The sequence below is a fragment of the Trichechus manatus genome, unplaced genomic scaffold, assembly GCF_000243295.1.
Source record: "Trichechus manatus latirostris isolate Lorelei unplaced genomic scaffold, TriManLat1.0 scaffold00068, whole genome shotgun sequence".
Lineage (NCBI taxonomy): Eukaryota > Metazoa > Chordata > Mammalia > Sirenia > Trichechidae > Trichechus > Trichechus manatus.
The window spans coordinates 14,226,088-14,241,472 of record NW_004444004.1 but is presented as its reverse complement, the minus strand read 5'-3'; the positions used below and the strand labels follow the sequence as shown (position 1 = coordinate 14,241,472).

At 51.8% G+C, this 15,385-nt stretch overlaps 1 pseudogene; it reads right to left on the bottom strand.

Annotated features, from left to right (window-relative positions):
• The window catches only part of LOC101352465 (transmembrane protein 132C-like), a 37,958-nt pseudogene that overhangs the window by 10,728 nt on the left and 11,845 nt on the right, over nt 1-15,385 (bottom strand).

Below are 15,385 nucleotides of genomic sequence, written 5' to 3'. Positions count from 1 at the left end.
ACTATCCAAAACCAAAAGAAATACAACAGGGAATCAGAGCAGTTAATCTGTAAATGACAACAACATCAGAACAATAAAAGAGGGAATAAACGGTGTAGGTATAGAGCCTTCTAATGGAGAGGAAGGCAAGGCGATACCAAATAATAATAGACTGGTTCAAACCTAGGAAGATAAGGGTAAATTTCAAGGTAACCACAAAGAAAGTTAACAAACCTACTCACCAAAGTAAAGAAGAAAAACATAACGTCTCAGTGAAAACAAAACCTACAAAAACAGAAGAAAAGAAAAAAAAATCCACAAACAAAAGGAATTCAGCACAGAAGAGTAAGAGGAACAAAGAAAACGTCAGCACCGAAAAAAGCACTACAAAATGACAGCAATATGGTTGTTAACCATTGTCATAGGGCTACATGTGTACTAACTGTTTAATGAGAAACTATTTTGTTCTATAAACCTTCATCTAAAGTGAGAATAGCAGCACAATTGGAAGAGCATAGCCAATGTCACTGAACTGTGCATGTAGAAATTTTTGAAATGGTGTATCTTTGGCTGTGTATATTTTCACCAAAAAAAAACAAAATGTCAAGAAGGGAGAGGGTTGACATGTCGTGGGGTTGCTAACCAATGTCTTAATATGTGTACTACTGCTTAATGAGAAACTATTTGTTCTGTAAACCTTCACCTGAAGTGCAATAAAAAAAGAGTCCCTTCCCAGCTTCAAAATGGCCCACTGGTCTCCCAGCCCTGCCCAGCTCAGCCCACGCCAGCTCCTGCTTCCCCCCAACACCCGGATCTCAGGGTGAGACGGGCAGCGGGACAGGAAGACGGCGTCCAGGAACTTCTCCAGGTAGTTTCTCAGGTCTTTGGAGTTGCCCACGTCCTGGCACACCCACTGGATGTCCTCGCCGTGGCCGTCCAGGATGGAGTTGACGGTGGGGCAGCCATCTTCCTGGGGGATGGCTGTGAACGTGGTGAACCAGACCCACTTCCGCCGGGAAGTGGGCGAGTGCAGGGGCTGGGCCAGGCCCGCGGGGTCCGCGGCGCGCGCGGCGGGTGGCCGTGAGCCTGTTTCTGGGAGGCCCCGTTGAGGAGCAGGTTGCTCTCCTCGCAGCCCCTCAGCCCGCGGTCCAAGACGGTGGTGCGCTCGTCCTGGGGCGGGGACAGGTCCCCCAGGCTCTCCAGGAACACTCCCCAGCCACACCCAGTCGTGGGAGTGCGTCTTGGGGGCCTGGCCTTCCAGGGGCACCTTCTTGTGCCGGAACCTGAGGGCAAAGGTGGCGCAGTTGATGAGGAAGACGAGGATGGCCAGGCAAAAGACCCCGAGCAGGGCGTACATGCCGATCTCCAGGTCGCTCAGCCCCCGAGGCGCAGGCGCCAGCCCGCTCTCCTGCAGCCCCGCGCCCGCCCGGGGGGCGTCCACCTGGGCCGGGAAGTTGGTGACGTCGATGGGGATGTTCTGCAGCTGCCCCTCCCCCAGCAGCCGCCCCGCGTCCAGCCGGCTGGTCCTCACCGCCTTGTTGTCTGGCGGCGACCGGGACGTGGTGGTGGCTTTCCGAAGAGCCCCCTCCTTGCTCCCCACGGAGGAGCTGCCCGTGGGGAGCCCGTCCTGGCCCTTCTGCTGGCTGTCGCTGGCGTGGTTCTCGATCTCCTCTTCTTTGTCGGCTGCCGCTGGCGTGGTTCTCGATCTCCTCTTCTTTGTCGTCTGGGCCGGGGCTGGGCTCAGCCTGGCTCTGCCCAAATGTGACCCTCATGGTGCCGACGCCCATGGCCAGCACGCTCTTGCGCTTGAACTTCTGGCAGGCCTCTGCGATGGTAATGTCCACGCGGACCAGCGGCCTCTGGCCTTCGACCTCAGCCACCACCACGGGCCACCTCGGGGACAAGCCCTGGGAAACAGAAACGACGGCTTCGTCCAGGGAGGTGGCGGCCAGCGAGAAGTCGTCGGTGTTGTAAATGTCCAGGGGCATCACCAAGCCGTCGCTAAACTGGAGCCACGTGCTGACCAAGGCTTCCTAGAGGGAGACAGATTGAGATGTTGGCCTAGGGCAGGCCTGCCAAGGTGGTCGCCCGCCCCCCCACCCCCACCCCAGAACAGGGGGCAGGACCCCAGCTCCACACCCAGGGGCTGCTGAACCTAGGAGACAGCATTCAGATCACAGATATCACCTTGATGTAAACAAGAACGAATGCAGACATCCGCTAACAGCCCCAGCACAATCCTTCCCGGAAAACAAAAACCTTTAAGTGCTCAGCTCCAATTGCCTTGCTTTACAAAGACATCCTTGAACATGTTCACCGAAGTGTCTTCACAGAGAAGGACTTACTACTCAGGACAGGGCTAGAGGTTCAAGTCCACCCAGAGACGCCTCAGAAGAAAGGCCTGGTGATCTCCTTCTGAAAATTCAGTCAGTGACAACCTACGGAGCCCAGTTCTACTCTGACACACATGGGGTGGCCTTGAGTCAGAGGTGACTCCAAGGCAGCTGGTTGGTTTGGGGTTTAGCTTTCCTTGGAACAAACGAGGCATATGGGGAAAAGCACATTGGGTTTAAAACGCTTTCAGATCTTGCATTTAAACTTGACAGTATCGAGCCCAAGGTGCAGCCTTTGACACGCCCAGGCCTGAGATACAACACTGTTAACACAGCAGCCAGGCTCGTCTTGGCCAACTGTTCATCGTGAATTAATTTTTCTTCACAAACTCTGGGCGGAGAAAGCACGTGACATAAAATGAACCCCCTGAATGGCAGACAGCCTGAACTAAAACCCTCTGGATGCCCCAGGCTTGCCAAAACCCACCCTAGTAGCCCTGCCGGGCGCCGGAGACGCAGTTCTACTTTAGCTCAGTACCGCAGCGTGGGAACACGGCTGTCTCAGGAGACGCCAAGCGTTCCCCCACAGATGAGAAATTCTGAATGTCTCCAAAGAACACAGGCCAGGAAGGATGTAGAACACTGCCCTTCCAAAAGTCCTGTCTGCAGATCAGACGAACAACATCAATAAATCCCCCTCCCCCGAGTCCTCCCTGAGGCCTCCCAATCACCACCAGCGACGAAGACAGATGGGTTGTCTGACCGGGAGAGTGGCAGCCCTGCCCCATGCCACGGATGTGGTGATGCCAATCGTTCACCCTAATTTACGACCCGCTCTCAGCACCTCGCAGCCCGCTGTCTCCCTCGCGCCCCTCTGTCCCCAGTTCCTTGCAAATCAGAACACAGCGCACCAATTCCCCGCCCCCAGGGAAGAGCAAGGAAGCCCCTGTGGGCTGGGCTTGGAGCTGCAGGCGTCCCAGGCCGCTCTGGTAGCCGCTCTGCATCCTCAGTCAGGTCGTGGCTGCCCCCTTGTGGTCGGCAGTCTCCAGAATGGCTCCCCGCCCAAGATGTCCCCTCCCAACCCTCGGAACTTGGGTATATGGTGAGCTGTCACCTCCATGACGAGGCTATGTTCTGTGGTACAGTGGACCTTAAGGCAGGGAGATGTTCCTGGATTATCCGTAGTCGTCTGCAGTAAACCAGTTGCCGTGGAGCCAACCCTGACTCATGGTGACCCCACGTGTGTCAGAGTAGAACTGCGCTCTTTAGGGTTTGCAGTGGCTGATTTTTCAGAAGTAGACCGCCAGGCCTTTCTCCTGAGGTACACTGGAACGCCTAGCCTGTCGGTTAGCAGCTGAGGGCGGTAACCGTTTGCACCACTTGGGGAGGGTGAGGAGGACTGGTTTATTCTAAGTGCAGTGGGAAGCCGTCGGAGCATTTAAGCAGGCGAAAGGCATGATCCGATTTAGATTTTTATAAGATCTCTGGCTGTTAAGAGGAGACTAGAGGGGAGGGGTAGGGGGCTGGACCCCGGCTGTCCGCGAGCCCCCCTGCCCCCCGTCACGTTGGCCTCTGCTGCCTTAAAGAGGAGTGTCTTCATCTGCAGTGATGACGCAGCCCGTTCTAGAACGTGGTTCGGCTAACCTGCCCGTTCCTCCCCACTCCCCGTGCTCTGGTCCGGCTCCGGCCCCACCCGCTCCCTCTGGCCCTCGGGTACCCACGCCCCAACCTGTTTGGGGGCGCACAGCTGCTCCTCGGCAGTGGCCACAGCTGTGACAGCCTTGCTGTTGCCGGCACTGGGGTGTAGGGTGACGGACAGCCCAGCCACCAGCTGGATGGCCAGGTCTGTAACCGCCACCTTGTCGTCTAACACGGTCACCGTCTTCTCTGCCAGGATGGAAAATCAATAGTGGGGGTAGCACCTGTGGGTGGGCGGACACAGACAACCCGTCACACCTGAGTCCAGGGGCCAGAACCTTTGCCAGCAATGCTTCCTGCATCCAGGACACGAGCCAAAGGGGTCACACACTCACCTCACTACACACAGTAGTCCATACCGAGCCTGGGTGAGAATCAGATAAAGTCACCCCTCCACCAAGTGCTGGAAAACTGAAACAAGTTAAAATCCATGCAGTCTCTAAAAGGGAACAGCCCCTCCCGCCCAGGTGAGACACCTTTGTACACTGCACAGCCTGGTTAACCATCTGTGGCCATCCTGCGGACAGGGCTCGTGGAGAATTGCGTACAGCCTGACCTTGTGCAGCCCAGGGTTAACCGGGCTCTACGGGGTTAACTGAGGACTCAAATATGGAGTCTACCCTCACCTGCCACAGCACATCCTCTGCAGAAACTTGACCTGCAGCCTTATCTCGTCAGCCAAGGCTGGGCATGGGTGTGCAGAGAAGTGGGGGAGGGCACCACCCATGTCCACCCAGGGTGATCGTGTAGGGGCCGGCCTGGCATTACAGAGGTGGGGTCTGCAGGGTGGGACTTAAGTGGTCGAGCCCCTCTCTGGCCCAAATATCCTCCACTACCCAGTCGCCTTGCCTAGAATCCCACCAGAAATGTGGGATTTCTTTGAGCAAAAGATAGGTGTAGGTGTGTGAAGAGTTTGTTGAGTGAATACGGGGCAGAACGAGAGGGTGACCAAGAGAAAGTGGGGGGAAAGGCAGAAGGTGGCCTCACCGCTCACTGGCAGAAGCCGTAGAGACCAGACGGTTATTCTAGGAGGTGTGGGAGGGGTGGATTTGCAAAGTGGGGCCTCAGTGGGGGCTCAGAGGTGGGTGGCGGTAGGAATGGAGGATGCGGCAGCTGAGAGGGGGCTGTGGGACTAAGGGCGTATGGCCATTTCCTTCTCAGTTCTGTTGGAGGCAGGCGCAGCTCAGAGCGCTGGTCCACCTGTGCTCCAAGTGCTCACCCTCCTGCCCCTGTGACACCACGGACAGCCGTCACAGCGGGCAAGCGTCCGCCACACGATGACCCGCCCGTCTCGTGAGCCCCCCTGCTGGTCAGTGCTCAGGGTTGGGGAGGCAGGAATCCAGGCTCCCACCTGGATGGTCGTCATGCCAACCTCCCGGCTGACCAGGACCCCGCTGTCCTCGAGCGTGACCACGTGGGGCTCCTCCAGCTTCATGAAGTCCTCCATCAGGTGGGTGATGTCAAACTGCCAGGCAGGACTCAGCAGGTGGCTCAGCTGGCCCCACGGGCCGGTGCCCTGGGACATAAACTGGGTGAGGACCCATACCATGGCATGCTGGTACTGGAGGGCACAGCACCGGCACTGCTGCTCCTTCTCGTCCTCATCCTCGCTGTCCCAAGTGGGCCTTATGGGAAAGCAGAGGGAGACGTCAGCTCCAGGGGTGAGACCACAGTCCTCTGAGTGACATGCAGACAGGAGGGACCACCCACGCCAACCTCGGCAAGACCAAATCCAAGGCGGGGGTGCCAGTTCTATCACCAGGCGGCCAGACGGTTAGCAGTCTCCCTCATTAGACTTAACAGCTAATATTTACTAAGCCTGCACTGTCCATTAGCCTTTAGCCACATGTGGCTCTTTATATTTTAATTTAAATGAACAACAGTTAAACAAAATTGAAAATCCAGTCTGTCAGTCACACTAGCCATTTGCATGTGCTCCATATTGGACAGGGCAGTTCTAGAATATTCCACCACCAAAGAAAGTTCTATTGGGCAGCACTGTATTACTTTCTTGAGATGTGCCAGGCCCTGTTGTCATCTCCCACATGTGTTAACTATTTTAATTCCATAACACTATGAGGCATAGCTAATTATTCTCATGTGTAGATGAGGAAACAGGCACAGAAGAGTCAGGAAGCTTGCCCAAGGCCACAAGCTGATAAGTGGTAGAGCCTGGATTTGAATCCGGCTGGTCCCTGTTCTGCCCTCCTCAGGGACATGGGACATCCATCAGCCTGGCCGCTCGGGACCACCAGTCCTCAGGACATGGAGCACACCCATTCTCTCTCTCTTTGTTGTTGTTGAGAATATGTACAGCAAAACTTACACCTATTCGGCAGTTTCTCCATGTACAATCCAGGGACATTGATTACATTCTTTGAGTTGTACAAGCATTCTCACCCTCCTTTTCTGAATTGTTCCTCCCCATTAACATCAATTCACTGCCCCCTAAGTTTCCTATCCATATCTTTCAAGTTGCTGTTGTTACTTTGATCCCATATAGATAGATCTTAAAAGAGCATACCTCTCAAAACCAAAAAATCCATTGCCGTCGAGTCAGTCTGACTCATAGCGACTCTATACGACAGGGTAAAACTGCCCTATAGGGTTTCCAAGGGGCGGCTGGTGGATTCGAACTGCCGACCTTTTGGATAGCAGCCTAACACTTAACCACTGTGTCACCAGGGCTCCATACTGCTTAAAGCAGATGTTTTTTCGCTAGTTAAGCTAAACTACTGTTTCACACCCATTCTCCTAGCCTCTCAGGAGACCTGAAGTTCTGCACGGATTCTTGGCTGTTCTCCCCCGAGCAGGCCAACCCTTCAAGTCCTCCTCGTAGAAAATGAATGCAACACCCCCTTTCCCAATTACTCTTCTCGAGATGTACTCCAGTTTGTCCCTTAAAATGAAGCCCCTGGTGGTTTGGGGTGGCGGATTCCAGGCAGGAAACCAGCAACTCGGCTACAGTCCCTCAGCTAACGCATGCTGACTTGGGGGTCCACAGAGACGGGGGCTCCTAGAAAGAGAAAAACCAGAGCTCCTACATGTGACAGTCCAGAACCACACAACATAAATAAGTTAGAGAGTCTGTTTGTTTTGCTTTTATATAAGTAAGAGTACTGTCAGCATACATGGGATTAAATTTTATTCCATAACGTGATCTGCAGAGAGCTTCTCAAGCTTATATTCATAAAGCACAGAAGGAAGAGGGCTTCGCCACTTCACTTGGAGAAAATAAATCAAGCCTCAAATTCCTTGGGGGCTGAGGGGTTAGAAAACTTATGACTTCCCTCGTGACATCCTGGGCCACTTTCAAGGGACAGTGTAATAGACGCCCAGCTGCAGCCTCCAAACAGCCAGCCACTGAGCACCCTTTGTGCCTGCCCAAGTTACCCCGAAGCCTTGCTTTCCTCAGGGGCTTCCTGTTAGGATTTTGGGAAATGGTAACCCTTGTGATCCTGCTAGCACCTGCCATGCACCAGGTCCACAACTAGCTCCTTCAGCATTATGGTCGGCAAAGAAAGCCGTTATTATCATGGTGCTGAGCATCTCCCAGAACCCCTGGGTGGCACAAACAGTTAAACACTGAACTACTGACCGAAAGGCTGGAGGTTCAAGTCCACCCAGAGGCACCTCGGAAGAAAAGTATGGCAATCTACTTCTGAAAAATCAGCCACTGAAAACCCTCTGGAGCACAGTTCTGCTCTGATGCACGTGGGGTTTCCATGAGTTAGAGTCAGCTGGATTGCAAGTGCTTCGGCTTGGTTGTGGATCCTTTCCCGGCCTGGGCTCACCTCTTACTGGCCATGATGGGGACCCTCCAGCATTTAATCTGGCTCAGCCCGGTGTCAGAGACCTCGATCTGCAGGGGCAGCCAGGGCACCCACACGGTGATGTGCAGGGGGGCGCTCAGGTGCTGGTACATGAAGTTCACCACCACGTCCACCTTGCCTTTCATCTCCTTGCCATTAACAGAGATGTAGTCACAGCGGTCAGACACCTGCAAAGACAGAAAGAGGGGGTGGAGAAGTTCACGGGTCCCAGGAGACCACCTCGCTTCCCTTTGTCCTGTTCCTTGGCAAAACACTGTGTTCACTGAGCTTCCTCCCAAAGCAGAGCCTGAGACAACGGTTTGGTGCAGGCAGTTTACTTGGGAGGCGACCCCAGGGAGCAGGGGTGAGGGAGACAGGGAAAGGGGAACAGGCAATAGAAAGGTGCACTATTTGATAAATTTTATTGTAGTAATATATTCTTTCTACATAAAAGTTGCCATATTAACCATTTGTAGGTGTATAACTCAGTGACATTAATTACATTCACCATCCCACCATCTACTCCCAAGCCTTTTTCATCACCCCAGACAGAAACTTGTGATGCTCTTGGAGGTGGCTGCTGTGCATCGGGCTCAGTTTCCCTAGGGCCTCATGAGAAGCATCTAGAATTGTCCACCTGAAGAATAAGAGGCGGGTGTACTTATCTTTCAGCTCCTATCTCCCACAGGTCAGGGTATACCTCCTGGGGCATTAACTCCCCTGCACTTCCAGGCTGTGACTGCACACAGGCCCATGGCATCTGGGAAGGCTTGGACAGAAAGCAGAAAGAGACATGCAGGCAGACTCTGCAGTTACAAGGTGAGCCTGGACTTGCACGAAGCTGCCCACTGCAGCTGTGGCTGAGAGCTGAGGGGGACCCATGTGACGTCTGCAAAACTAAACTCCTTGAAGGCAAGAAGTATATCTTATTCATTGTTGGTCTGTTGGATCCCAACACCAACTGTTCATGAGTCAGGAACTCAGCAAAGCGTAGACTGGATGGATGGATGAGTGGATGGATGGATGGATGGATGGATGGATACATGGATGCATGGGTGCATGCATGGACAGATTGATGATGGGTGAATGGATGGATGGGTGAATAGATGTATGTATGGGTGATTGGGCAGATGGACAGACTGATGGATGGATTGATGGATGTATGGATGCATGCATGCATGGATGCATGGATGGATGGATGCATGGATGGATGGATGAGTGGGGGTACGAATGGATGGATAGGTGGATGGATGAATAAATGCATGGATGGATAGAGGGACAGATTGATGATGGATGGATGGATAGATGGGTGAATGGATTATGTATGTATGTATGGATGGATGAATGGATGGATAGGCAGATTGATGGGTGGATGGATGAATGCATGGGTGGATGGATGAATGGATTCATGCATGAATGGATGGATGAGTGAATGGGTTATATATGGATGGATGGATGAATGGATGGATGAGTGAATGGGTTATGGATGTATGGATGGATGGATGGACAGACTGATGGGTGGATTGATAAATGGATGGGTGAATGGATTCACGCATGAATGGATGGATAGATGAACAGTTCTCTCTTCATGGGGACACCTGCTTCAGGACAACCAAACAAGGACTTTGGGGTGGGGAAAGATGAGGTAATAGACTGAGATGAGATGGTGCCAAGAGCATGAGAAACACCGTGAGCTAATTTGAAAGCTTCCAAAGGGATCTCAGGTAGTGGTTCCTAACTGTTCTGGGCCACTGACTCCTTTGAGAATACTCATAGAGCTCATTCTTGCTAGGCAAATGGACACACACACACACAGTTTTGGGTAAAATTGCACCATTAATGAAGTCACTGGTGAACTGCTCACACAGCACTACGTTATAACTGTCCATTTGCTTATCTGCCTCCTTCTAGACTGTGGACTCCTATAGAAGCAGGATCCCCTGGTAGGCGGGAAGGAGGGTTTAAAAACACCCAGTGCTGAGCAATAAGCTCTTTGTGATACGACACCCTCTTTCCCTGGTTCAGGGCACTGTGGACGGCCACTCTGGGCCCAGTTTTCATCTTCAACCCACACTTGTGTTGGAGGGCAGCTGGTGAGGGTTAAGCTTAGACAATTTCTCCATCTGGCCGAGACACTGGCGCAGAGCAGCTGGGAAGGGACACACAGATGGATCTTCTTGCTCATGGTCAAGATCGGTTTAAAAATGTTTACATGTTGACTAAGGACAGAAAGCAATTTCTGTCGCTGTCCCAGGCTTGTCATTAGGAGGTGAACACCATCCAGGATCTGGGCATGCATTAGCATAATAGCCCAGTAAGAGTTCTATCAGTAATCACTTCTTTAATCAATGTTGTAATTCACAGGCCATTGACTTTCCTCATTTATTTCCTTTCTGAGCTCTGGTGGGAGGGAGCCGGGCCGCTCCAGAATACATACATAATTAAGAGGAGCCCCAAGACTATGAAGTTGCTGTGCATGGAAGAGTCATTGTCACCGCTGTTCCCAACAGTGTCACGTTAGTCATCTCCTGAGTGACCGGCAGTGGAAGCCGCAGGATCACACAGTGAGATGCCCGCCTGCAAAAAGGAACCCAAGCCCCACGAGGATCTTGTAAGTCCCTGGAGCTCGTTTCTGGGAATCTCTTGCATCTTGTGTTGAGGGTGGGCTGCCCACTGAGGACATTCCCCACAGGTCTCTGCTCACTCTGACGTGAAAAAATGGTGGCTGAAGGCACAGCAGCCACTGAGCCAGTAACTGACGGGTCGTGGAGAATGTCAATTCATTGACATGGATTATGTTCATCATGTTGTGCAACCATTCTTATTGCCCTTTTCCAGATTATTCCACCACCATTAAAAGTAGCTGTGCCCCCTAAACAATGAGTGCCACCCTGGTAACCACTGATAAACTTTGGTCTCAGTGCATTTGCTTATTTCGTATAAGTAGGAGCGTATAATATTTGTCCTTTTGTGACTGTTCTCACAATTCATCCATGTCATAGCATGTATCAGAACTATCCTCCTTATGGCTTTTTTTTTTAATTTCTCTTTATGGCTGAGTACTATTCCATTGTGCGTATGTACCACATTGTGTTTATCCATTTATCTGTTAATAGACATTTCAGCTGTTTTCACCTTTTGGATCTTGTGAACAGTGCTGCAGTGAACACTGGCATGCAGATTTCTGTTTGTGTTCCTGCCTTCACTTCTTCTGGGTATACACGTAAGACTGGGATTTCTGAGTCATAAGGGAGTTCTACGTTCCACTTTTTGAGGAACCACCACACTGTTTTCCACAGCAGCTGCACCATTTTGCATTCCCACCAGCAATGGATGAAGGTTCCAGTTTTTCCACAAGCCTTGGCAACTTCTTGATAGTATCACCTGCCCCCTAGGGGAGAGGCTGGGGGCCACTTTCCAAGGGAAAGCAAAGACATCATCTCCAAATGGTTGGAGAACCTGACCAGGTCAGATGGACACCTGCAGCAGATCTGAATGGCTGGTACCGGAGTAACCTCGCCTGTGTGTGGACTCTTCGCCCTATTGAAAGGCTAATTGTTAATGACTGTTTTGGACTGGTAAAATGATTGGGAAGAGGAAGTTATTCTCCAAATATAAAAGAACCATGGCTAGAAAAGCCAGGGGGTGCCCTGTGGTACGATTGATTACTTTTATGTGGCCTCTCTAGCCATGGTCTTGTGGCTCCCCGGTGACTGGTCGGGACTGCGTGATAGGGTGATTGTGGCCCACCAGGGGGACCTCATATCACCAAGAAACAAGAGCGCGTCCTTTGGACCTGGGGTCCCTGTGCTGAGAAGCTCCTAGACCAGGAGAAGATTGATGACAAGGACCTTCCCCCAGAGCTGACAGAGAGAGAAAGCCTTCCCCTGGAGCAGATGCCCTGAATTTGGACTTCCAGCTTCCTAGACTGTGAGAGAATAAGCTTCTCTTTGTTAAAGCCCTCCACTTGTGGTATTTCTGTTATAGCAGCACTAGATGACTAAGACAGAATTTGGTCACACAAAAGACATCCAACCATCGATATCTCATGGGACTCTGTGTCTGAATCCTCCTCTAGCCAGTAGTGTTCTCAATCTTGAGCTAGCATCAGAGTCACCACGGTTGTGGTGGGGAGGCTTGTTAATACAGATTTCCGGGCCCCGCCCCAGAGTTTCTGATTCAGTAGGTCTGCAGGGGGCCTGAGAATTTGCATTTCTACGAAGTCCCAGGTGCTGCTGATGCTGCTGGTCCTGGGCCCACACGTTGAGTCCTGCTCGGTGAACTAACGCAGCCGCCCTTCCTCTGTGTTCGCATGACATCTTATGTTTATTGTTGTTAGGTGCCATAGAGTCGATTCTGACTCATAGCCACCCCACGGGACAGAATAGAACTGCCCCAGTGGTGTAGTGGTTAAGAGCTGGACTGCTAACCAAAAGGTCAGCTGCTGGAATCCACCAGCTGCTCTTTGGAAACCCTATGGGGCAGTTCTACTGTGTCCTGTAGGGTTGCTATGAGTCAGAATCAACTCGACGGCAACAGGTTTGGTTTTTTTTTTTTTTTTTTTTTTTTTTTTTTGGTCATCCTTATGGAAGCAGATCATCAGGTCTTTCTTCCACGGAGCTGCTGGGTAGGTTCAAACCACTGACCTTTCGGTTAGCAGCCAAGCGTATAACTATTGTGCCACCAGGACTCTGTGGCACTTAAATATCCCTGTAGTTATTATAATTCCTCTGTTAGGGTGTTTTAAATCCTACCTTTGTGCTAAGGACTCTCAAAATCCTGTCTGCACATGTCTAGCTGCTCACTCATCACCTCCACCTGGGTCTGTAATTAGCATCTCAAACGACATGTGTTCAAATACCAACTCCTGACACAATGTTCTAGCCACTTAGGGGGCCCGGGGACTGGAAGTGCAAGTTAAGTTCAGACACAGAAGAAGTAAATTTATATCTCTTGCACGTTCGAGTTTGCGTACCTGCTCCACTAACATAAAATATCAACAACCTCTTGTTTTACATTTTCAGAGTGCTTCCTCCCCTTCTCACCCTCAGTCACTTCTGAGCTACAGGCAGCATGAATGGATGAATGAATGAATGGATGAATGAATGAATGAATGAATCAGACATTGTAAACCAACGCCCTGGGTCACATGTGGCCTGCAGTATTTTAAAAATACCAAGTTAGTCGCCAACATTGAAAAATCATTGCATTCATCTTTGTTACTGGCCTGTCCCCTGGAAGCATTGGAGTTTTCTGCCCTGGTGGCGGGCTGGAGGGGTGGGGGTGCTGGGAGGGCCGTCACATGCAGCTGGCCTTACGGGCATTGAAAGCCGGCCCCCAAGGCGCCCCCAGCCCTCAGCAGGCTGCCTCCCTCTGGTCTGCTTCCTGCTCTGCCGTCCCCACTCCACGGCCCAGGGGTTGTGAGTGCCAGGAGTTAGTATTATTATCGCACAGTGGTCGCAACTCGCCAGCCTGAGCTTCCATCCACAGGGCTAGGCTGTGGGCTGGCTGGGGAGCATGGCCCTGGGGACCACCCCACTGATTATGTCTCCATGCAAACAACGGTTCTCAGTGGAGAATCAAAGGGCCAGAACCGGTGGCAGCTCCTCCAGGGTGGAGTGTTACCAAGGCAACCACGCAGGGCCTCGGAGGGGAAGAGGTGCTCAGGTATCTGGGTCACTGAGCACCTCCTCACACGCGGGGACACTCGGCCAGCCGCTCACACATCGCCTCTGACGCCCACCCACCACACAGCACATGTGCACTCACGTACACAGACACACACGCGGACACATACAGACACACAGACGTACACCCCCACCCACAGATACACAGACATGCACAGACACATACAGACACACAGACATACATCCCCACACACAGATACACAGACACATACACACTCACACACAGATACACATATATACATATACAGATGTACACGGAGACACAAATAGACACATACATTCAGACACAGGTAGACACGCACAGATATAGAGACACAGATACAGATATACACAGATACACATATATACAGAGACACACACACAGATACACACAGAGATACAGAGATAACGCACACACACACAGACAGATGCACACACACAATCACACACACACACGCCTGTCAGAAGGTTGGTTTTGATGGGAAGCTGGGCTGGGTGTGAAGGTACGAGGAGATGGACTTTGGTGGGTGAGTTTGTGCTTGACAACAACAATGGCAAACACCGAGGCTCTGTGATGAGACATTTTCCTGGGTCCTCTCTCTATGTGTTCATGCGTCCACACTATAAACACACGGAGGAGCTGCTATTTCCATCATACCCCTAGTACAGATGTGGAAACTGAGGCACAGGGAGCAGGTGCAAGTTGCCCAAGATGACAGCGCCCATCATCAGTGCATGAGAGGGGCCACCAGACGCAGAGCTCTGCTCCTTCTGCACCATCCTGGGGCCGTGTGACTGAGCTGTCCCTTCTGACTGCCCCCACCACCACCACCACCACCATGGACGAAGGGTGATTCCCTTCCTGGCAGATGGCAGACCTGGCCCTCCACGATGGGCTGGTGAGGCCAGGCTGGATGGCACTAGTCTAGATGTCACAGGTGCTTTGTACATGTGGTTCACATCTACAGTCAGCTGACTCCAAGTAAAGGAGACCACCCTGGACAATGTGGGTGGGCCTCATCCAATCAGTTGAAGAACTTAAGAGCAAAAAGTGAGGTTTTCTAGGGCGATTGAATCTGCCTGAGGGCTGCAGCATAGAAATCCTGCCTGGGTCCCCAGCCTTCTGCATCCAGATACTGGACTGGACGGTCCTCACAGGCATGTGAGCTGGTTCCTTAGGGTAGATATCTCTCCCTGTCTTGGTCTTCTAGTGCTGCTATAAGAGAAACACCACAAGTGAAGGGCTTTAACAAAGAGAAATTTATTCGCTCACAGTCTAAGAGGCTAGAAGCCCGAATTCAGGGCTCTGGCTCTAGGGGAAGGCTTTCTCTCTGTCGACTCTAGGGGAAGGTCCTTGTCTCTTTGAGCTTCTGCTCCTGGGTGATCTTCATGTGGCTCGCCATCTCTCTTCCCCCATCTCTGCTTGCTAGCTTGCATTTCATCTCCTTTATGTCTCAAAAGAGACTGACTCAAGATACACCCTACACTAATCCTGCCTCATTAACATAGCAAAGACAACCCATTCCCAAATAGCATTATAACCACAGGCGTAGAGGTTAGGATTTCCAACACATATTTTGGGAGGACACAATTCAATCCTGACACTCCCTTCTCCCTCTCTTTCTTTCTGTACAGAGGGGGAGACAGAGAGTCCCTGGGTGGTGCAAACGGCTAAGCACTCGACTACTAGCTGAAAGGCTGATGGCTCAAACTCACCCAGAGGTGCCTGGGAAGACAGGCCCTGGCTATCTGCTTCCGAAAGGTCACAGCCTTGAAAACCCTTTGGATCAGTTCGACTCTGCAATGCATGGGGTTGCCATGAGTCGGCGTTGACTCGATGCAAGAACAACGTGTGTGTGTGTGTGTGTGTGTGTGTGTGTGTGTGTGTGTGTGTGTC